The sequence below is a fragment of the Lissotriton helveticus genome, chromosome 12, assembly GCF_964261635.1.
Source record: "Lissotriton helveticus chromosome 12, aLisHel1.1, whole genome shotgun sequence".
Lineage (NCBI taxonomy): Eukaryota > Metazoa > Chordata > Amphibia > Caudata > Salamandridae > Lissotriton > Lissotriton helveticus.
In genome coordinates this window covers 214211514-214235825 of record NC_136073.1, presented here as the reverse complement: position 1 = coordinate 214235825, position 24312 = coordinate 214211514, and the positions used below count along the sequence as shown (strand labels likewise).

The window sequence follows — 24312 nt, the reverse complement described above, 5'->3', positions numbered from 1 at the left end:
AGGGGATGGCTGTCTCCAGGCCCATAAGAGCTCCAGAAGGGGTGTTGCGCTGCCCCTCTCCTTTAATTTTCAAGGGCCTGCCCAGGAAAGGTAGTGGTCCCTGGGCTGGGAATGGCCCTAGAGGTGGCCTCACAAACCCCCTTCTAAAAAAGCAAGAAAGCTCGGGGAAGGTGGTGGTCCCCAGGCTGTACATGGCCTCCCTCTGTTATATTTGTAGCCTCGGTGAGATGGTGGTCCCCGGGACCCGTACGGGCAATTAGGGGGGTCCACGAGGCCCCCCTCCTATTTAATGATCAAGCCCTCCTCCCATTTCATATAATTAAAGCTCCAGGGAGGTGGTGGTCCCTGGGACACTTTTAAGTGCATGAAGAGGGGGGGGGGCATGACACCCCCTCTCTTTGAATTCTAAAATGCTTGGCCCACCGGGAGCTTGAAAAAAAAATCAAGCCCAGGAGTCCGTGCTTTTTACATTTTTATTTTCACCGGATTTGCGGATCCGCCCACATTTTTTTGCGGGTTTAAAAATTTTTTTTTTTGCCCTTGTGGGTTCCGTTGGTGACCCACAGCTGAGTCTTGCAAGCTCATGGTTACTAGATTACACATACCACAGACACCTACCACTTTTGGAGCGTGGGAGGTGGATATAGAAGAGGTGGTGACCAATATGGAATGGATATACTGTTGCATGCAGACCAGGGCCATGGCCCCCAAAAGCTGGCTCAATCGTATGCACTAAGTTTCTGCACCAGGTTTCTGCACTCCACTTAACTTATATACATGGAGGCTAAGGACAGACTCTAGATGCACCATCTGCTACGCCGCTGATGCAGACTTTATCCATGGAGCATGGTTGTGCCCGCTAATTACCGGACTAAGATTTTCCAGGCTTTGTCAGAAATAATTGGTCTGACAGTCACGCCATCCCCCAAACTGGCCCTTATGGGAATCACAATCAATATACCATGGGCAGTACGCAGATATACGTCTATAGCACTACAGATGGCAAAGAGGAAGGTTGCTTGCAACTGGGGGTAGAAACAGAGACGTGTGGGGCAACATGGCTCCATGACCTCTCATATTGCGAAGAATAATTGGACACTTATTACCCCTGCTCCTGCTCATGAGCAGAACAAGAGACATATGGGATCCCCTGATGGAAAACCTACTTGCACACAATGCCCCGGAGACTACTAAAGGCCACGATATTGAGCAGAATCGGGGTCCAGGCTCAACATTAATACTGTGCCTATGGCTTTGGAGGTGCCGGATAATATGTCTGCGCAGAATTTACACTAGTGCCTATATTGTTGCTGGGTACATTACTATGCATCAGGCAATGTTCTGTGGTGAAGGTCTGACTACGTAAGTGCAGCTTTCCAAGACTGATATTGTCTCTGCTTAGCTCATCTGATCAACAGATTATATTCTCTACTGAGTATATCTTCTATCATAGTGCAATGCATTGCCGTAGAGTATGTTTAATGTTCTATCACCTTATCTGCTGAATTCAATAAAAGTAACAATTTAAGGTAAGACCAAGTAAAATTATAGTATTTCTTGTTTTTACCCATAAAATTGTTGTTGGTGTCCCTGCTGCTATTTGAGGCACCACCACAAGTAAAACTATATAAAAATAAAGCCCATGAAGGACATTATGTGGGGCCCCCGGGAGGGAGCAGTGAGTGTTCAACGAGAAGCCCTGCCGCTTCAATAGTGTAGTAGCAAGACTTTGACAAATATATTTTTTTTAAATTTGGGTGCCCCAGCCCTACACAGGCCCCCACAACCTATTTTTTTTTTTTTTTTTTTTAATGGCAGCATGGAGAGTCCATTCCGCACCAGTTGTGTCTTTTTCTTTTTTTAAGTGAGTGCCACAGTCCCACCCTGGGCACCAACAACATCCATATGCATCGGGGGCCTCTGGGCGCGCCCATCGCCCCGAGTCCCCATTGGCTCCCCTACCAGCATCCATCCAGAGTGCCAGTAGGAGCCATTTGTATTGCTTTGCTCCCACCTGGCTAGAGCAGCTTTTGCTTCTGTTATTACTCCCTCTGAGTGGGAGCAAAGCTATATTCTCACCCCAGGATGGACCAAAAATAGCCAAGTGCCCCCCCTCCTTTTACAGAAATTATACAAAAAAAGAAAAGGCCTTGCCCTGGGGAATGGGTTCCCTGGGGCTGAAAATGGCCTGGGAGGTGGGGGGGCACTTGCCCCCCTGCCTTCGAATTCTAAAAAAATAAAATAATAAAGGCCAGGCTCCAGGGGATGGGATGCCGGTGCCCAAAATGGTGCATGAAAGGGGATGTAATTTGAGATGTCATCAGTGATGTCACTGAACATGTCATGAGTGATGTAATATCTGAGATCATAATCAGTGCACTGTGTGGGCACGAGTTATAGTTAGCTCAGCTAACTAAAACTGCTGAATTTCTCTGGTTTTGTATGAGTAAAACCTGAGCCCAACTATAACATTTCTGTAACATTTGTTTTTTTTCAGTGAATTTCAAAGTTTTTTAAATTCAATTTCCTATCACGTCACTGTAAACTTTGTTTTTTTTCTGTCAATTTCTAAGGTTTCTATATGCTAATTCCTAACTATAAGTCCCCTGTAACTTTGTTTTTTTCAGGGAATATATATATATATATATATATATCACGCTCAATTCCCTCGGTGATTCTTTTCGAAAATCAGCACTCGTAGACAAAAGGGTAATGCCTTTCCTGGGTTTTATTTTTACAGTGTCAACAGACGCGTTTCAGCTACAAGCCTTCGTCAGTGTTGTCTACGCGCGCCTGGCAACCAAAACATTTAAAGGGATGTCATGTGATCAGATTCACATTTAGAAGAAGGACTGATGTGCTAGGGGTCGCGCCATATTGGAGTGTGCAAATGCTGTAATAGCATATGTACAATTCCATGCTCTACAAAGCATAAAGCCGTGTATCGGCCAGTCATCCTGATGTTGGGGTTTACATATTGGTCATTGCCTATGTTATTTTACATCCATATTATTCTATATTAAAAATTGACATTTAACGATGAAAACATTCGTTGATCTCAGTGTTGCCGTGTATCGGCAGGTCACCCCATAATGGGGATTCTTATGGATGACTGGCAAGCCCCTGTACCTAGGATGAGAAAGAAGGGCACAGCTCCCCTTGGCCTCAGTCTCAAAATATTTCACTTTCTACCGCGCTTAAGCACATAAAGTTATGCAATCCAAAGTAACTAACTGCTGTTATTATTCTGATGCATTACCCACAATTCTACACAAAGGTTTAGATGAAAAGTGATTAGACTAAATTCGAAGTCATATAGATCATCATCAAGATGGAAAAAGAGAGTTCATGCATGCTCTTCTTTGCTTCCAGCCATATCTCGAGATCTCCAGCAAGATTACATTTCAGTCATAGATCATATTTAGAGGTATTCATCATCCTCTGTCACTCAGTTGTCAATTAGATCCCTGGTATGTTGCTAGTATCCATCTAGCACAATTCAGTTCATCCAGTCAATGACGTTACTTGCCCAGGTGTACTGCGAGCTCTTCCCCGCTGTTCAGCCCCAGCGGTGTCTTGGTCATCATGTCAATTATGTACCTCGATTCAAGGCGTCTGAGCTGTTTCAGCCTATCTCCTCCCCTGATGTTTGCTGGAATGTAGTCAAGGCCAAAATATTGGAGTTTATTCCTGTCCTTGTTGTGTTTTTCACAAAAGTGTCTTGCAACCGGATAGGCTGGGTCAACTCTCTCAATGGCCCGCTGGTGCTCAAGTATCCTGATCTTTAAGGGATGAATCGTGCTACCCACATATCGAAGGCCGCATGGACAGACAAGGCAGTATACCGCAAAAGGTGTGCTACATGTGAGAAATTTCTTGATGGGTCTACTAATCTCAGCTCCTGCCACCCAGTATGATAGAATCCTTCTACTCCCTGCGCAGGCTTTACATTTGCCGCATGGAAAGAAGCCCTTCATTTCCGCCAATCCGCCGGCCTTAGGTTTCTTTTTTTCATAGTGGCTTTTCACCAAGTTGTCTTTAAGGGACCTTGCTTTGCGGAAAGTTATTAAGGGTTTCGGAGGAATATCCTCTTTGATTACTGGATCCGTCAGGAGCACGTGCCAGTTCTTTGAAAAAATTCTTCTCAGGTTCTGTGACTCAGTACAATAAGGTGTGATCATCCTGAATTTTCCACCTGTATCTGTCTCCTTGTTCGGTTTAGGCTGTAGCAGGCTTGCTCTTGGCATTTTTCTTACTCTTGTTAGGGTTTTGGTGAGTACCTGAGTGTCATACCCTCTTGCAGTGAATCTTTCGATACAGTTTTTTGCTGCCACTTCAAAGTCCTCATTCCTGCTACTATTTCTTTTCAGTCTCAGTAGCTCCCCATAAGGGATACTTTGGATGAGTTTCATTGGATGGTTGCTATTCGCCATCAGCGTGGAGTTTCCGGCCGTAGGCTTACGGTATAGCGAGGTGTGCAATTTGCCTTCACTCACAAACACTCTAAGGTCGAGATAGTCCGCTGCCACCGGACTTACTGTCCCAGAGAAGTGTAAGTTACAGGTGTTATTGTTCAGGACCTCGGTATATTGATGAGCCGTCTCCACCGTCCCTTGCCACACGATGAAGAGGTCATCAATATACCGGTACCACCTCACTACTCTACCTGCCACCTGTTCGTCCTTCTCAAGTGCCATGGGCACCCGCTCCTCCCACCAGCCAACGAATAAATTCGCGTAGCTGGGAGCAAAGCAAGTGCCCATCGCAGTCCCAGACACTTGAGTGTACAGTTGGTCATCGAACAGGAAGATGTTCTTGGCGAGGCAGAATTCCACGAACTCCAATAGCATACAATTATGCAGTGCATATCTTGCCGGTCTCTTGTTCAGAAAGTGTTCAATCGCGGTTAACCCCAGTTCGTGCTTGATGTTGGTGTACAAACTGGTAATATCCAATACCATTATTAGATATGTTGGGTCCCACACAAGATCCTCTATTTTGACTAGAAAATCCTTTGTGTCTTTCACATGAGACTTCAGTTGTGTCACCAGGGGATAGAGGTAACTATCGATAAATTTCGACATGTTTTCTGTTAGGCCATTGATTGAAGATACGATTGGCCTCCCTGGTGGTTCAGTGGCATTCTTATGCAACTTTGGTAAGTGATAAAAGGTGGGTATTGTTGGGTTATTGCTCCGTAGAAAGATGTTTTCTTCACTCCCCAACATTGTTCTCTTGTACCATTTATTCACTAGTTCTTCGTATTGCAAAATGCTCTCCTTGTATCTGTCCATCTCAATTTTGTGGTAGTAGTTTGTATCTGAAAGTTGTCTGACTGCTTCCTTATGATAGTATTCTCGTGTTAATAGCACAACGTTACCTCCCTTGTCTGAGGGCTTTATAATTATATCCTCCTCTTCCTGCAAGGATTTAAGTGCATTTCTTTCTTGTGTTGTTAGATTATCCTTCCAATTCGATTTGCGGGTTCTTTGATTCCCCCTCATATCCACCAGATCTTTCAGTACTGTTTCCGAGAATGCATCAATTGCGTCCCACGGCATTACTGGACAGAAGGTTGAGGCAGTTTTGAAGATGCTCTCCTCCCTTTCTTGTTCGATGTTATGTTGTCTAGCTTTATCAATTATAGTTTCATTCTGTGTAAGTTGCTCAAGTCTCAGATTCTCCAGAGTGTCAATGCCCTTTATATCATCACATGATAATATATCCGTGGCCGTCATTCTTTTTGTTGTTAGTATAGGACCTTTGGTTGCTGCTCTGAGTTTGTGATACTTATGCAACTTCAGTTTTCTGATGAAACTGTATAAATCGATCCTGGTTTGGGTGTACTCGCTCTTATTACTGGGGCAGAAGCTCAGACCCAAACTTAGAAGTTGTTCTTCCGATTTTGTTAAGTGTCTTGGAGTGAGATTTACTACCGTGAGGCAGTCTTTTAAACCTAGCGTTTGTGGGTCTTTTTCTTGCCTTTCCACGTTTGCCCTTTTCCTCTTCCGGCCGCCTCCGGCCCTGCGGGTCCTTCGTTTAACTTGTCTGGTGGTTTCACCTTGCCTCCACGTAGCCAAGCCTGGCGTATCACATCGCATTCGCGGTGAAAAAGGGGAGGCGAGGGGGGTTGGCCGCCTTTTGCCTTTCCTGATGCTGGTCTTCTTAGATGACTCTCCACAGTTTCGTTGTCTGTTACATCCGATTCTGATGTAACTTCTGGTGAGACTGTTCCCAAGGCCTGTTTCCGTATTACCTCCTTTCTGGGTGCATCATATTTCCTTGCAAAGGTTAGCACTCTCCCCTGCAGGTAGTCGCTCTCATCTCTGGCATATTTCTCTTGCTTTCTGGTTTTGATCTTTTCCTCGTACTTGGTCAGTCTACTTTTCATCTGTTCCCTCAATGCCGCTATTGTGTCTGCATCTCCTTCTTTCTGGATTTCGTCCTCTGTTAGTGCGATCTCCGCTAGTGCTTTTTGTCGATCGCTCCAAGCATACTTAACCAATATATGCAGTGTACCTTCGCAGTAATTGGCAGTGTGTTCGCCCAGTCGGTTAGTAGTTGGGGGTCAGGGTTTTCGTATGACGGGATGGTATAAACCCTTAATCCTCTGGGAACCCGCTTGTCGTCAATATAGCTTTGTAGGCTCGTTGCCTCCCACCATTTACGCACTTCGCGCTCGTATAGTCTTTCTAACTTCGTGAGGAGTTCATCCAGTTTGGTTCTTGCCTTTGGTAGCGGCGGATGTGTGCTGGTGTTTGCGGTTACAGTGTCTTGCTTTTTGAACATCCCCTTCGCTGCATCTCTGCGCGCGTCTTCACAGTACATATCCTGTGATAGCTGTGATTTTTATATATATATATATAATCCGGATATTAGAGCACATGAGGGCAATAGACAAGGCAGATCAAGCATATCCGGTCGCAAGACATTTTGCGGAAAATCATAAAAGCGATCGGAACCAATTACTGTGCTATGGACTTGACTCAGTCCCTGATAATATCTGAGGAGGGGATGGACTTAAGAAACTCCGAAGACTAGAATCGAGGTATATTATCGACCTCCACACCAAAACACCTTGGGGCATGAACAGTGGTGAGGACCTGATGGTCCATATTGGTACATAAATGAATGGTAACACCATATGAAGAAAATACAGTACCATTATCTGCATAATTGTATATATATTTAGGTATGTATATATATGTATAGAAGGATAAGTGTTTCAAGGGAAATTAGAATGAAATAATGTTTCTTTTATAATTTTGATTTTTGGTTTTGATCAACTTGTGACTTTGAAATCCAATTTGAAGTTATGAGAAGTGCCTTGGTGAACCAGAAACCGTGATTCAACAGGAATTTGATAAGATGAACTAAAAAATGACAAAGAGAGAAAAAAATGAAATTCGATATGAATTATGGAAAAATGATAATGTATAGTAGAAAGTGTTATGGTTGATTTGATTCGATAAACAGACCTGTATAACATCTAAGGAAGGATAACGGCCGATACACGGCTCAATTTTTTGTTCGAACAACAAGTAATCGAGTTTGATTTAAAAACAAAAACTGTTTGGGTGAAATGATGGTAAATCACCTACATTTCACAATTTTAGATTACTTGCATTAACGAGTGGTTAAAAATTTATGTTTTATTAAATAGCGTACACAGAGGTGATTACATCCACAGATGAACTTACCACTCCAAAATGGCGCTGATGAATGTCAGTAAACCAGTAGTCCTTCCTTGATTGTGTGGATAATGTTTAAAAACATTCCGATGTCTAGTGGCTACTGACATCGAGAAAGGCTGTGTGCCGAAACGCGAGGGCTGTCTGTCTTGTCTGTGAAAATTAAAAGCAACCTTGGAAAAGCAACCTCGTGAGTGCGGATTTTTCTTTGTGAAAGGGAAGAGAGTTGGAGCATAATATATATATTGGAACATCGATATGTTAATGATTTATGTACCCAAGTTAATTTGACATTTATGTCTGCTACAGTGCACCATGGGAGTGGTGGTTCTGCAGTGAAATAAACGTGCACCAGGTGGCTGTCATTCATGACGGAATTTCACAGTCTGTGTTTAGTTTGGCCCTGGAACACGAACGCAATCACCATGTTCTTTTTCCACTGTTCGAGGCTCCAAATAGTGAGTTTTGCACATAGATTTGGGCACAATCGAATATTGCTTCTTCCGTTCTGGACGCATTTTTAAGCGCCGAGGGATTTATTATCCAAGACAACTGAAACATTTCTTTTGGTTAAACTTTGTCTCGTTGTTTCAAGGTGCCAAAATTACACAGCACGTTATTTTATTATGTGTTATTAGTTTTTAACAATATACATCTAGGCGATTATATTTGAGAAATTGGTGTCGCAATGAATGGCTCAGACTGTTACCATCAAAGCAGATAACATTTATTTTTGGGTATGCGTGCTCATTTAGGTGCCCTTGCATACATGCCTTTGAAATACACATGCTGGTCCTGCATTGAGCAGCGATTTGTACAAGAATGCATATTTATTTTTATTCTTGGCATTAAAATGTATCTCTGGTTTGTATCAATATACACCAGCTACATTGTTTAGATATGTGGGCATTTTCAACATTGAAAAGCATTGTTAGCAGTGCACAGTACCTATGGAATAGTACTCTTTCTATGTTTATCTATGCATTGAATGGGAAGGGCTATATATGCTTACTTAGTTTTGGCGCCAATTAGATTGATAAAGCCTTCTGCGAAGGCGAAACGCGTCTCTCTAATCTCTGGGTCGAGGGAGACCCAAGAAAATAAAAAAGCTGTATCCTGACAGCCTTGTGTACGTGCCTTCTTTCTTCTGGAGCAGGACTGGGTTTTCATATATATATATATATATATATATATATATATATATATATATATATATATATATATATATATATATATATATATATATATATATATATATATATTGGGGAAAAACAAGGGTTATACTTAGGTGAATATGTCAGTGACCATATTTACATTTGGAGTTTTAAAAAAACCACAGGATTTCATCTGTTATAGTTAGCAGAGCTTACTATAATTTACGCCCCCAATATGCACTGTTTATGACCTTAGATATTACATCACGCATGACATACACTGTCAATCAATCAATCAGTCCATTTGTAAAGTGCACGACTTACCCATGAGGGTCTCAAGGCACTGGAGGGGGGTGTGCTGCTACTGATCGAAAAGCCAGGTCTTGAGAAGCCTCCTGAAGTTTAGTAGGTCCTGGGTCTGCCGTAGGAGGGTGTTGAGGGTGTTCCAGGTTTTGGCGGCAAGGTGGGAGAACAATCTGCCGCCGGTGGTCTCTCTTCGGATGCGGGGGACGGTGGCGAGGGTGAGGTCGGTGGTGCGAAGCTGTCGGTTCGGGGTGTAGAAGGTGAGTCGTCTGTTGAGGTATGTGATCCGGTGTTGTGGAGCGCCTTGTGTGCGTGGGTGAGGAGCTTGAAGGTGATCCTCATGTTGATGGGAAGCCAGTGCAGGTCTCTCAGGTGTGGTGTGAAGTGGCTATGGTGCGGAATGCAAGGATCAGGCAAGCAGAGGCGTTCTGTATGCATTGTAGTCATTTCAGGAGTTTGGCCGAGGCTCCAGCATAGAGATCGTTTCCGTAGTCCAGCCTGCTGCTGATGAAGGCCTGGGTGACCGATCTTCTTGTTTCAGTGGGGATCCACCTGTAGATCTTGCGGAGCATGCGGAGGGTGTTGAAGCAGGAGGACAAGACAGCGTTGACTTGCTGGGTCATGGAAAGTGTTGAGTCGAGGATAAACCCCAGATAGCGGGTCAGCTGTCTGTTGACGGTCTTCTCGATGACCTTTGCCAGGAACGGAAGCAGGGAGATGGACCGGAAGTTCTTGAGGTCCCTCAGATCCACCTTGGGTTTCTTCAGTAAGGCATTGATCTTGGCGTGCTTCCAGCTCTCCCGCAAGATCGCGGTCTCAAAGGAGATTTTGATGGCCTTGCAGGAATGGGGTGTGATGGTGGCGCTAGCCTTGTTGAAGATGTGGTGTGGGCATGGGTCTAACGGAGAGCCGGAGTGGATGGTGTTCATGATTTTGATGGTCTCGTCGTCGTTTATGTTGGTCCATGTGAGCAGGAAATCGATGTGGGTGGTGACCGTGGGTTCTGAGGTGTCGGTGGTTGTTGGGGCGGTCAGGTTGTTGAAGCTGTCGTGTATGTCTGCGATCTTGCGATGGAAGAAGGTGGCAAGGGAATCGCACAGGTCTTGTGATGGTGGGATGTCATTGGTGTTGGAGCTGGGGTTGGAGAGTTCCTTCACGATGTTGAAGAGCTCTTTGCTGTTGTGTGCGTTGTTGTTGAGTCGGTCCTTGAAGGAGGCCCTTTTGGCGGATCTGATGAGGTGATGGTGTCTGCGGATGGCGTTCTTGTGAGCTGCATAGCTGTCTGGTGTCTGTTCGTGTTGCCATTTTTTCTCTAGTGTGCGGCAGGTTTGCTTGGAGGCCTGGTGGTCTGCTGTGAATCAGCTGGCTTTCTTGTTAGTATGCCTGTTGGAGGGTTTATTGAGCGGGGCGAGCGTGTTGGCGCAGTTGTCGATCCAACGTCTGAGGTTGCAGGCAGCGGTGTCGGTGGGGTCGGCGGGTGGGTTTTGGGCGAGAGTGGTGTTTAGCTGGTCTTCGGTTATATTGCTCCAGCTGCGGTGACGATCTGTTGAGTGCGGTAGCGCGAGGCAGGTTTCCGGACGATGAAGTGGATGCAGCGATGGGCAGTCCCGTGGAGTTCAGTGGTGTTACTGAAGGTGACGTGGAGGCTTGCAGGGAAGATGGGATCAATCGTGTGGCCGGCGGAGTGGGTGGGTGCAGTGACGAGCTGTCTGAGTCCGAGGTTGGCGAGGTTGTCAATCAGGATGATGGAGTTTGTGTTGTTGTTGTTCTCAAGGTGGAAGTTCAGGTTTCCGAGGAGGATGTAGTCTGTGGAGGTGAGGGCGTGCGTGCTGACTAAGTCGGCGATAGAGTCGCTGAACTGAGGACGGGGTCCGGGGGGGTCTGTAGACAAGAGTTCCTCTGAGGGTGGTGTTGGGATCGGTGTGGATCTGGAAGTGCAGGTGTTTGGCGGTGCTGAGGGTGTCGTCGGTGCTTGACAAGACCCTGAGGGTGTTCTTGTGGATGATGGCGATTTCACCTGCTACTCCGTTGGGGCGGTCCCTGTGGGGGATCTTGTAGCTGTCCGGGATGGCAATGGCGATGTCGGGTGCCGAGGAGGCGTTCATCCAGGTCTCTGTCAGGAAGGCGACGTCCAGAGGATGTGTCGAGCAGGTCCCAGAGTTTGACAGCTTGTTTGCGTGCGGAGCGGGTGTTCAGTAGAATGCATCTCAGGTGGTTGTGTCCTTTCTCGGTGGTTGGTTAGGCGGCACGAAGGCTGGTGAAGCTGCAGATTTGGCAGGAGAAGGGTCCGTGGGTGCACCTCGGGTGGCCAGGAAGCAGGTGTGTGATCGTCCGGTGATGAGTGCTTGGAGGGTGCTGGCATCGTAGCGGTGTTGGGCGTCCTGGCGTTTGCGGGGGCCAGGGGGTCTGGTGCGGTCCAGGCGCGGATGGGCACGGATGGGCGCAGACAGGCTTGCCATAGGCTCGCCTTCGGCGTGCCAGTGATGCGGCCACCATATAGTGGGAGGGAGGAGCAGCTGGGAGGCGGGAGCAGGGCAGCAAATGAGCGAACAGGGGGTGGGGCCACAGGGGACGCAGCGGCGGGAACGGGCGAAGTAAGGGACACAGAAGGCAAAAACAGGGGGCACAGAGAAAATGGAAAAAGGAAGTAGACAAAAAATACACAGGCAGCAATATAAAATTAGGCAAGGCAGCAAAACAAAATACAGCAGTACCAGACTACGGAGGCAGAGGTGCCTCGAACCTGCGGCAGCAGCGGTGATAGGCAGCAGAAGCACGCAGTTGCACTGGTGGTGCTGTGCGGCGTGGGGGAGCGTCCTACCTGAAGATATGGTAAAGGGTCGCTCTCCTCACCGCGCAGCGGCTGCCATATAAGGGAGGTGGGAGGGAGGAGCAGCTGGAAGGCGGGAGCGGGGTGGCAAATGGGCGAGCAGGGGGGCGGGGCCGCAGGGGACTCAGCGGCAGGAACGGGTGAAGCAAGGGACACAGAAGACAAAAACAGGGGGCACAGAGAAAATGGCAAAACGAAGGGGACAAAAAATACACAGGCAGCAATACAAAATTAGGCAAGGCAGCAAAACAAAATACAGCAGTACTGGACTACCGAGGCAGAGGGGCCTCGAACCTGAGGCAATGGCGGTGACAGGCAGCAGAGGCACGCAGATGCACTGGTGGCGCTGTTGGGGCGTGGGGTAGCGACCTACCTGAAGATAGGGTCAAGGGTCACTCTCCTCACCGCGCATTGGCCGCCATATAAGAGGAGGTGGGAGAGAGGGGCAGCTGGGTGGCGGGGCAGCGAATGGGCGAATAGGTGGGCGGGGCACAGAGGCGGGAACAGGCGAAGCAAGGGACACAGAAGGCAAAAATAGGGGGCACAGAGAAAATGGAAAAAAGAAGGAGACAAAAAATACAAAGGCAGCAATACAAATTAGACAAGGCAGCAAAACAAAATACAGCAGTACCAGACTACCGAGGCAGAGGGGCCTCGAACCTGCGGCAGCGGCGGTGACAGGCAGCAGAGGCATGCAGTTGCACTGGTGGTGCTGTGCGGCATGGCGGAGCAACCTACCTGAAGACAGGGTCGCTAGTCATCCATACAATGCAAGCTGAAAGTAAAATATCTGTGTGAGGAGTAGCAAGGACACGATGCATGACTCCACATACTCCTAAAGTCCGACACAGAGTCTGCACAGAGACGTTGACAAACCCTTTCGAGCACAAGCTGTGGTTGCAGCGGCTCCTACAGGCTGCAGCTGCTGCCTTAGTTTTGCTGCACAAAGCCCTCCAAAGTCAGGGTCTGCTGCAGGAGCCAGCCATATGTTTGAAGAAGCATGGAGCATGGAGGAATGAAAGCAGACCTGCTTCCGGGTCACGAAAACACCAAATGACAACACTGATGACGGGGTATCCCTTCCCTGCCCCTGAATATTATTACTTTTTTTTTTACTTCAGGACTTAGTCTCCAATTCCTGTAATAGCTGCCAGCAACATCTTTCTCATCTTGCTGGCAGAAAATCAGCGTGCTCAATCCTGCGGGAGTCTGGCTACCGCAGGCCCAAGATAGCCCAATGAGAAAAAGCTCCCCGGGCCATTCAGAGTGCTTTTTTTTTAAATTGGTGCTCCTGCGAGACACTCGCACAGTTCTTTCTGACCCATCCATCTGGATATACAAATATTTTAGCACCTTAACTTTTCAAAAACTACTGAACGGATTTACACCAAATCACAAAAAGCTAAATCCGCGGACTAAGATATAGCTTTCTGCCAAATTTGGTGTCATTCCACTGTTTTTGTGGTAGTGCTTCTAAGGAAGTCTATGGAAAATGGATGAGGATTAAGGATTTGGGGCCTCATTTTTCCCAACCTCTGCGCAGGCCCGGACTGGCCGGAGCGGTCACCAGGCAATCCCCCGGTGCGCCGCACGGGTGGGGGCCGGTTTTGGGGCCCTCGGGGTCGATTTTGTTACAGGGCCGTTTTTGCAACATAGCATAGCTGCAAAATCGGCCCCTGTAACAAAATCGTCCGAAAACCGTCCCTGGCAAAGAGCTCGGCGGTACCCCCACCCCCGGAGGGGGGGCTGGGGCCGGCCGAGCACTTTGCCAGGGCCGGTTTTGGTTCCCAGACCGGCCCTGCCTCTGTGTGACTGATCACGCTGAATCTTTTCATGCACAAACTAGGTAAAAAAGAAAAAATTTAGTAAAATTTCGTGATGATTTGTCAAATGGTGTCAGCGTCATTAGCAACACAAAAACACTTTTCTTATGGAAATGCTGACCTAGTTATTACTATCCAGTGGCAACCGTATATATATATATATATATATATATATATATATATATATATATATATATATATATATATATATATATATATATGTGTGATCAAGGGCCCACGAGCCCGAAACGCGTCTTGCTGCTGCTGTTTACCTGCGCCATTAAAGACATCTAAAGCCAGATCTGGTGGTCCGTCTCCTTTCAACGCTTCGCCGATCGATTGATTGGAGGTGGCTTGGGGAGTTCTCCTTTATATATATATTTATATATATATATATATATATATATATATATATATTTTCTATTTTTTTACATATATATTTTTGCGCAAAAAGAGTTGATAACTTTCTTTGCATATTGACATTAGATGCTCCCCATAAAAATGATAAATAAGAGTGCTGTTGGATCAAGTTACTTCTCTGAGAGTGTGACCTTGTAATTTGAAAAGTGTTTCTTTGCTCCTTTAGGAATAGGATAATTTTTGTAATTTACCGGAATGTAAAGGAAACATATGTGAGAAAAATTATAGATCACTGTGAGTAAACATACCATTGTGATTAATTGCTAGAAACATCTTGCACTGGCAGCATCATTTAACTTCATAACCTGTGTTAGACTTGACTTTTTCAGCAGGTTTAACTCCAGACTTTTTGCCCTTCTGTTTTTGACCCTATTTTTGTTGGTTTTAGGACTCTGGGAACTTTACCACTGCTATTCAGAGCTAAAGTGCATATGCTCTCCATGTAAATTGTATTTATGGATTGGTGTTGTCATGATCGGCTTATTTGATTTATCTTTACGTCAATAGTACAGTGCACTGTGTGTGCTCAGGGCTTGTAAGACAAATGCTGCTAGTGAGCCTGCAGCTTGGATTGTGCCTCCCACACAAGCAGCTTTTTAAAGGTGTCTCAGACTTGTGACCGCAGTCACTGCACGCAGTTGTGACTGCCATGTTGCCTTGGCAAGTACACCCACTTGCCAGGCCCTAATCTTTCCTTTACTTACATGTAAGACACCCCTAAGGTAGACCCAAGGTAGCCACATGGGCAGGGGGCAGTGTATGTGAAAGGTAGGACATGTACTGAGGTGTGTGACATGTTATGATAGTGAAATACAGTGTATTTCGTTTTTCAGTTTTGAAAGGCTATTTGTCTCATAGGATAGAATGGGAGTTTATTTGTAACATCTTATAAATATAACTTTCAATTGGGCCAAGATAGAATGATGGAGTTTAGTATGCCTGAACTCAGAATATAAAAATGCATCTTTAAGTAAGCATGATTTTTATATTGTGTGTTTGAAAATACCACTTTTAGAAAGTGGGTATTTTCCTGCGTTGCCATCCTGTGTGCCTCACCTAGTTTGTGAATTGACTGTCTGGCTTTTGAATGACAGGGGCTGGGGATGTGCATTCACTCAGACGGCCACCGTGGGGGTCGATGTGTGTCCTGCCTTTCCTGGATGAGTCATGGTTGGGCTGAATAGACCTGGGCTGCATTTAAAGTAATGGGAGGTGATTCCCTTGCACCTGAGTAGACTTGGTCTGCTTTAGGCAATGCTGTCTCCACCTAATACTGGGAAGATGGGCCAGAGAGGACCAAACTGGTTTAGACTAAGCACAGACACTCTCTGCCTGAGAGAACAAAGAACTTTTGAGTATAAATATTGGGGAGCAGACCCCAGGGCTTCAGAACTCACTGGAATAAAGAAAGCTCGCAAGAAGAGCTGAAAGTACTGCCAGGAGGAGTACTGCCCCGTTGCTGGGTTTGCCTGCAGTTGCTGCTTCTGCCATGGGCAGTGAAAGGACTGGACTGAACTTTCTTTACTTGTGCTGAATATCTCCAAGGGCTTGTAGTGGAGCTTGCCTCCTGTTCTGAAGTCTCAGGAACCGCAAAGACTTCGCCGACATCTGGGTACCGCCTCTGGAACCGTGGTTGCAGTTACGACGGAGGGGGGAAAGCAACCAACTCCGTCACTAGCTCTGTGTCCTGAAGGCACCGCAGAGGGCACTGTCCGCATCTCGCACTGCAACCCTTGTCTCACTGACAACCGCCGCCACCGCCACCGAGACGCTGCTTGCACCGTGACCTACGGGTACCGCACTCCGCACCACCTTGCTTCACTTCGCCATCCTGGTCTCACCGACGCTGATACTGAATGCTTACCACGACTTCCGTAATGGCATCGTGGATTGGGATCACCACTCGTAAGTCTCAAGATGCACCGCCCTGTCCCACACCGCAGTCCGGACCAACCGACACCAACTCCGCGCAACCGGCTCTGTCGCCTGCACCATGATTTGTCAGCATCACAACAAGCACCGACTTCGCTCCACACGGCAGGCCTGGTCTCACTGACACTGCTGGATAACCGTCACGAGCTGCTGCCTGCACCGTGACTTGAGGGCACCGCACGCCGCACTGCTACGTTTCACATCGCAAACGCAACAGTTGCCATGACCGGACCGCACCAACATGTTGGCTGGAACACAAAAGGTACTGATTACGAGTCTGTCGACACCCCTGACCAACAAGTTTAGATGGAACTGTTGGATTCTGTTGTTTACAGCACCGTGGTGGCACCAGACAGAGCTACAGACTTCAAGGAACTGTGTATTTAAAGTATTCTAGCAAAGTGCATATTTTTAAAGTATTGTATGTTGATTTTTTGTTGTTTTGGATATATAAAAATATTGGATATTTTTCTAAACTGGTGTGGTGTCCTTTGGTAGTGTTTTCACTGTATTACTGTTGGTTATGTGCAAATGCTTTACACACTGCCTCTAAGATAAGCCTGACTGCTTGTGCCAAGCTACTAAGGAGATAAGCAGGGGTGATCTCAGAAGTGTATCCCCCTTATCCTGACTAGAAGGAAGGGTCCCTACTAGGAAAAAGGTGCAAACCATTGCCAACTAGAGACCCCAATTTCGAACAACCTGCATGATACTTGAACAATAAAAACTGAAGGAATACCTGTTAGTATTTGTGAAAATGTTTGATTTTTGTTACATCAGTACTTGTTGAAGGACAAAAGGATTTACTGTTAAAATGCACCGTGGATCTCACAATTCAGAAAATCGTAAGAAACTGAACAGCAATATTGCTCTGTTGTTTGCAATCCTATTAAACTAATGTTCGAACATAGTCTTGTGAGTACTTTACAAGTTATATGTTAAAATATAGCAAAATGAAAAGAATTGCAAATTAAGTTGAGAATTTTGGAGCACTGTATCGCATGGAATCAAGCATTTTAAAACTTGAAATTTGTTTGAACTGAGTGAGATGGGTTCACAAGATGAATGCAGTTAAACATTTGTCACAGTAAGCACACTTATGAATACTGCTTCAAAGGGAATTGGAAAGGAGTATCTTTGGTAATGATGAGGTCAAAGCCAGCATTCAAGCATTGAAATAGAATAGTGTTTGGGCATTAATATTTGTCGTATTGCTAGCAACAATTCTAATTAGAAAACATACAGAGTAACTGAGTTGCATCTAGTCTGTTTAATCAGTTAGGAGTGTCACAATTATGCTGATGGTCTTTTGTATGAACTCTGGTATTTTAGATACCTCAGACGAAGGGAATAATCCTGAAATGCATAGGGTAATTTTAATAAAGTTGTGACATGTGGAAACACTTATTTCTCCTGTGCTTTTGTGAAAACCCTTGATGGAGATTGGAATAGGTAAAACGAATTGAAGAATATTGAAATAAAGTGAAAAGAAACAGTGTTAAACATGGACAAAAGAAGATAAAAATGTGAATTTGATTCATTGGATTCATTTATGAATGAGGCTCTGCAGCTTATATTGGGAACAGATGAGGTTCCTTTTTGGTTGTTCAAACTTGGTATTTTCTTGCTTTAGCCATTTGGTGCTTGCAGCCCTTCTCTGGCTCACATGACTTGATGGAGCTGACAGTTGCGCTTTGTGTATTCCTACTTGACACCCACACAAAATGGGGTGCTTAGGTGTGACTGGATGGGTCATCACTGGCAGGATGGGTGGGAAGAGCTGGACCAAGCCCCATTTACACTTGAATTGGCTGTGTCCTTCACAAAAGGGCTTAATACCCCCTCTGAATAGCTCGGAACCAGGGTCAGGAAAGCAGAGCATCTGTGCACTTCAAATACCTGCCTCTAGAAGCTTCTCACCACTTTCAAGGCACAACTGTTTATACATACTGGACCTCAGAAACCACCACTTCAGTTCCGGACCTCTGGATACTCTGCCAGGAAGTAGCACTGCTGTGCTGCTACAAGGGCTGCCACTCAACTGGACTGCTGCTTTAAAATCCTCTAAAGGAACTGCTGCCCTGCTGTGCTGACCTGCTGCCCTCTTGACCGGGGAAGATCTGGGCCTTCAACTTCATCTTGAACCCAGGATCCCAGAGTGACTCCAAGGACTAGTCTGCTGGCCTCCTGATCTGAGCCTTAGGGACATACAAGGCTCCCCAACCAGCTTCTGCACCCAGCTGCAGCAAGTTCCTAACACCCAAGTGGCGGCTCTCAGGTGCTGGACCAGTCAGTTTGGTTTTACAATTTTATACATGTGAAATAGATGCTTTCATGTTTTGGGGAAACGTCTGTATAATAACTTATGTTGAGTTTTATTGCCTATTTTCAGTATTAGTAACACTGATTTGTAATTTCTATGTTTGACAGCCCTGAAGAAGCACAAGTGTGCGCAAAACGTGTGCCGTAGTGCTGTACTAAATGACGCATCGAAAGAATATAAAGAAAGAAAGATAGTTCAAATCATCTCAAGAATTTGTTGATTTTGATGTCTCCTCAGTAATATTATTTGTGTAATATATAACTATATATATTTATTCAGAGAAGAAGAGGACAAGTGTGGATGGAAAAAATTATTTATGCAAGTCTCCCATAGTGTTGGCCATAACATGGGTTGTGTAGTTGTATGGCTTCATCTTTAAAGATTTCCAGAGATGAAGTTGGGACATATGGGCAAAATTGCCAACAAAAAACAGTTTATCGATGTTTTTTTCAATGAAAAAAGGCAATTTTTATGAAAAAAGTTAGGGTTTGTAGGTTTTTAATACTACACATCCTTCTTCTACGTCACTGTGAACCTGATATTTTTGTTCACACTTTAGAGAGTTCATGCAATTGACAAGCTATCGAAATTTAGATAACCAGATTTACAAATTTTGTACAGCCCGATTTTAACAAAACAAGCAAAACTATACAGATTTGAAGCGAACAGGGAGCAACTAAGGGCCAGATGTAGGTCGGTCGGTAACGGCCGAAAATCAGTATTTTCGGCTGTTACCGACCGGTATGTAAGAATTGGTATGTAGGGGCATATTTTTACAGAATCGGTAAATTTACCGATTCGGTAAATTTACCGATTCTGTAAAATACCGAATCGGTATTTTTTACCGATTCGGTATATCCAAATGTAGGTGGCACTCCTGAGAGTGCCACAGGCCTTACAGATTCGGTATTTTACCACACAATCCAATTGTGTGATAAAATACCGAATCCAGGTGTGCATGCACATGTGTGCATGCACACCCTAGCCATGTGACAGACAGACATGCCCTTAGGGCATGTCTGTGTGCCACATGTCTCACATGCCCGTCTTTGGGGTGCTAGAGGGTGTCAAAGTGAAACCCCCTGCACCCTTGCTAAAATCGGTATTTACCGATTCTGTAATTACAGAATCGGTATTGCCCATTGATTCCTATGGGCTTCAAGGCCCATAGGAATCAATGGGCAATACCGATTCGGTATTTACAGAATCGGTAAATACCGAATCTTAAAGATTCGGTATTTACAGATTCTGTAATACCTACATCTCCCCCCTTCATATTTACCGACTCTTAAATACCGAATCGGTAAAATTCGGTATTTAAGAGTCGGTAAATATGAATTACCTACATCTGGCCCTAAGCGTCTCTGAGAAAATGAGATGCAGTAGTAGATAGGGGATATAATGTGATGAGAGAAGGAGGGGATTTGGGTACCGGAAATTAAAGGTCACTATCGTATTAAATGGATGAAATGTTATTAATGTATGGTTGCAATAATCTACTCATAGTGGGCTGTAGACGAGAATGAATCTTAGAACGAATCTTATATTTTATAATACTTTAACAGTCTTTCTCGAATAGTCATTCTCGAATAACTCAGTTGATTCATGATGGGTTAACATGTGAAATGTCTGAAACGTAGCTGTTTATAGAGTTGCTTTCATCTGAGCTCTGCACAGATGCACAATTCACAATTTAAGACATGGGCATAGTACTTACCCATTTAGTCCTACTTTAACTTTTTCCCTCTCCTTATTCTATTTTATTCTTGTACCACCTCCGCCTTCGAGACCTTTGAAGTAACTTTAAAGTTACATGCAGCTGTTTACAAAAACCTCAAAATAAATACATACATTATTAGATAAATAAGTGGGCCTGGGCAAGCAAAGCCCTACTGCTACTGGTGAGTGATTTATAGGTTTTGGGATTTTTTTTAATTGCACCTGAATAGTTGGGTGATTTCATAGATCACAAATCAATATGCAGTAGCTTCCCTTATTTGCCCCAGGTGGTGTACATGAAATTCTACCAATGCCTACAGCTGTATGATCCACCCAACCTGGAGAGGATATCAGGCTGCATGATTTGTTTCCAGGCTGTGACCTGAGTAGAAACAAGGGAAAATAGCAGTAGTTGTTCAGCTGCTTTACCTTCATTTCCCTATTCCAGAGGTCACCTTGGATCTTCTGGTGTTGGGGAACTGGTATTAGAGAAGGGAGAATGAAAGTGGTGATATTGAAGACATAAGCGGCTACTACTTCCTGCCTTGCACCATAGTGGAAAGGTTCCCACAGCCGCAGAGAAGCCCTTATTTCTGCGTTTTAAAAAAAAAAAACTTGCCAGCTTTGCAGTTAGTGAACGTGACATACTAAAGAAGAATCACGAGTCAGCAGTCTCTGCAGCTTTGCACAGCTCTAGTCAGGGGCATAACAAAGGCCCACACAGCTCAGGGAGGAGCCCAGCTCTTCAGGTGGGCTCCATTCAGCCAAGACTAATGAATATCTGTGAGATATGGAAGACTCAGTACACCTCATCACATTCTGCAGGGGGGCACCATCATTTTGCGTTATACTACTGGCTCTAGTAATTTATTGTCAAAATATGTAAAATACAGGGGGCATTGCAGCCACCTCATCTAGCTTTTGACTTTTGTTTCTTTTACCATGGAAAGAAGCTACTCCCAGTCCAGTAATTTTAAGCACCAAAGCGTTTAGAGTTCCAGACAATTGGATGAGCAACTGATTACGCTCACGGGTGATTAGCTGTGCTTTACAAGTCCTGTTTGATTGAATGAATGCCAAATGTTTAAGCATAGATATTTATCACTTCTCCAAACAAAAATTGACTCCTTTGCTTAGCTCATGCCTTTGTAATATACAACAACCTATTCAGAGCTCCTCTGTACAAGGAAAGAGGAATATGAAAGAAGAACATAGTAGCTATTTATAGCACACCACATATGACCATTGCAATTGTTTCCTCACTTAACAGGTGGACCGCCCAGAAATAAGACTTTCTGATTGAAAGAAACCTGCTGCTAATGCATATAAGGTAGTGCTTAGAAACCTGATCTATCAAGGTCGTCATGCTTGCAAACAAATAGAATGACACTGTAGCCTGTGTAATTCAATTAACTATCCTTTGTGAGTGCATATTGTTTCATGTAATCCTGTTTGTCATGCTTCATGGACTGCAGACAGCTTTGTTTGTCGCCTTGACTGATCAAATAGGTAATACAGCACACATAACTTGTGCACACATCTGTTGTAGAACAGAACTTCTTCTAGTTAAGTAACCTTTTGACACTCCTGCCTGAAGTTAAAATATAGTACAATGCTTGTTGTCTGCTCACACTTCGGTGTGCGCCTAATGTAATAGCACAGTACAGTGTTTCATTTGTACTAGTGGGTGCAGGCGAACCCATTTATTTTTAGGGATCAGTGTGGAAAGCCCAAACCCCAATAATTTATTGAATTCCAATATTTTGAACACCCCAAAATGTACCTCTGGCGGTTCGGCTTCAGCACCCTTGATCTTGCGATGAGTCACTGCACTCCACAACATCAGGCCAAACAATTTAGCAGAGTACAATCAAACACTTACTTGAACAACTCAATAACTAGATTCTAGATCAATAAATGGTAAAGGATCTTATTACAAAAATGTCAAACTTGACAATACAGAGAAACACAGAAAATGGCATAAAAGCTCAGATATAGAGTTCAAAATCAGAAATATACAATCTTTTAAATACTAAAAAGCTGTAAAGTATCTTAAAGTCTTAATCGTCAAACCAAAAAAGAGTACTCACAGCATCTTTAGGGTAAAGTAAAACTCACAATTAAATCGGACAGAAGGAAAGATGGCGTCAGCGTGAGCAGTCGCAGCGGCGGTGCTCTGAGACGCTGGGCTGTCTCTACTCAGTACATGCTTCTCTACAATCTAACCGAGTGATCAAGACCCCCCACATCTTAAAGAGAAAGAGAAAGAGAAAGAAAAGGAGAAAGAGGCTGGCAATAAGAAGGTGAAAGGGGTTGAAACGGAGGAAGATGCCAAATTGGAATTAATGGCCAAAAAAGCGCAGAGATTACAGACTATAAAAAATTTAAAGGCAACTGCAAAAAATACCGGTATAATTGAGTCATCCCAACCAAGAATATCTAATATATTCAGCCCTCTACATAAGGATTGCCAGAGTGACGTACCAAATAATGGGGAAAAAATACAGATCCAAATGCAGAATAAGAACACTGAGGAGTGGAATGGAAGCTGTAAGGATGTTCAATGTATACCTCCAACCAACTTGGAGGAAAGTGGAGCTATAGGCACTGGCGAAGGAACTTGGAATGCAGACTCAAAAGTGACTCAGCAAGAGGTAAGGGCATCTATAGAGTTAGACATAGTAACATCAAATCAGAGAGGACAAATGGAGCAACTTGATAAAAAAAAAGCGAGCAAGGAAACGAAGGATCTGATCCCTTTTCCCAATGCTCCCAATTTGCAAGATCTTCCAGAGGGGAAAGAAGTACATTCAGCTAATCATTCTCTCTCGGATGAAGATTCAGAATCCGAGATATACGAAACAGGAATGTCTATCTCTAGCGACTCAAGCCAACTGAGCAATTCAAGAGAATCAAGTCCAAGCGCTCGAAGGGGCGCCGTATCTCTGGAGATTTCTGGCTCCAATGATTCAAGATTATCTAGTGAAATCAACATCAGGAAAAAAAGGAGTGGGGGAAAAAAAGGTCAAAACACAAATTAGAACGAAACGTGTTGAATGAGGAAACCACAGACCCAGGTAATAACACGGACTATGTCAAAAGTAGACCTAATCCCCCCCGAAGAAGCCCAAGGACTAAATCATCAGGAGAAACACCACGTCAAATCCTGAGCGTACAAGAAAACAAAGATAGACACCAAAAAACTATGGAGCCCTCGTTGAGCCAGGTGCTCAGCTCAATAAAAATCTTCCATGAGGATGTGAAAAAAGACAGCCAAAAGAACCGCATGGCCATTGAAAAACTACAAGGAGCAGTGAAGAAAGTGGGCAGTATATGCTCCGAGATCTCTGAAAGAATGGTCATGATGGAAACCCGTACTGAGAATCTTGAAACCGATGTTGCAACGCTTCAAAAAAAGGAAACAGAACAAGATGGAACAATAAGGGATCTTATGGCCAAAGTGGAGGATCATGAAAACAGATCCAGAAGGAATAATCTAAGGTTTCTTGGAATTCCGGAGAATTTTGAGGGAAGCGATGCTAGAGGGGCAATGGTTAACATACTCAAAACATTATTTCCGGAATTGGAAGCCTGGGATATGGAAAGGGAAGTCCAGCGGGCCCATCGTTTTCCTCTAATGCTATCAAAAAACTCTAACAAGCAAAACCAATATCCCAGGGCAATGCTGGTCTGCTTTGGGAATTTTCTCCTCCGTGAAAAAATCTACGACCTTGCAAGACCTACCACCCAAAGAGAGCATAAGGGGTTCAAATTTTTTGTCAGACCAGACTTCGCTCACGCCACCGTGGAGCGAAGATGGAAAATGCATCAGCTATTTGGACCCTTTGAAAAAGTTGGAGCAAAAGTATTCTTGCAAAATCCGGCACGCTTGAAAATTATATTTAAAGATGCAACAAGAAGCTTCAACAGCGAAATACAGGCGGAGGACTATCTTCGAGAAATCTCAGAGACAGCCTCTCGAAATCCAGGGAAATAATCTAAATCAGATTTATAGACTTGTAGACTTAAAGACTTGTAGTAAAAGGAATATATAAGATGAAGTAACTATTGCAATGTATATCAAGTAGAAGGTATATATTGGGAAAGCGTGGACTTT

General features: G+C 44.6%; 1 protein-coding gene across 1 annotated transcript in view; it reads left to right on the top strand.

Annotated features, from left to right (window-relative positions):
- Positions 1-24312, top strand: part of WFDC1 (WAP four-disulfide core domain 1) — a 293650-nt gene that overhangs the window by 169356 nt on the left and 99982 nt on the right. The window lies entirely within an intron of this gene.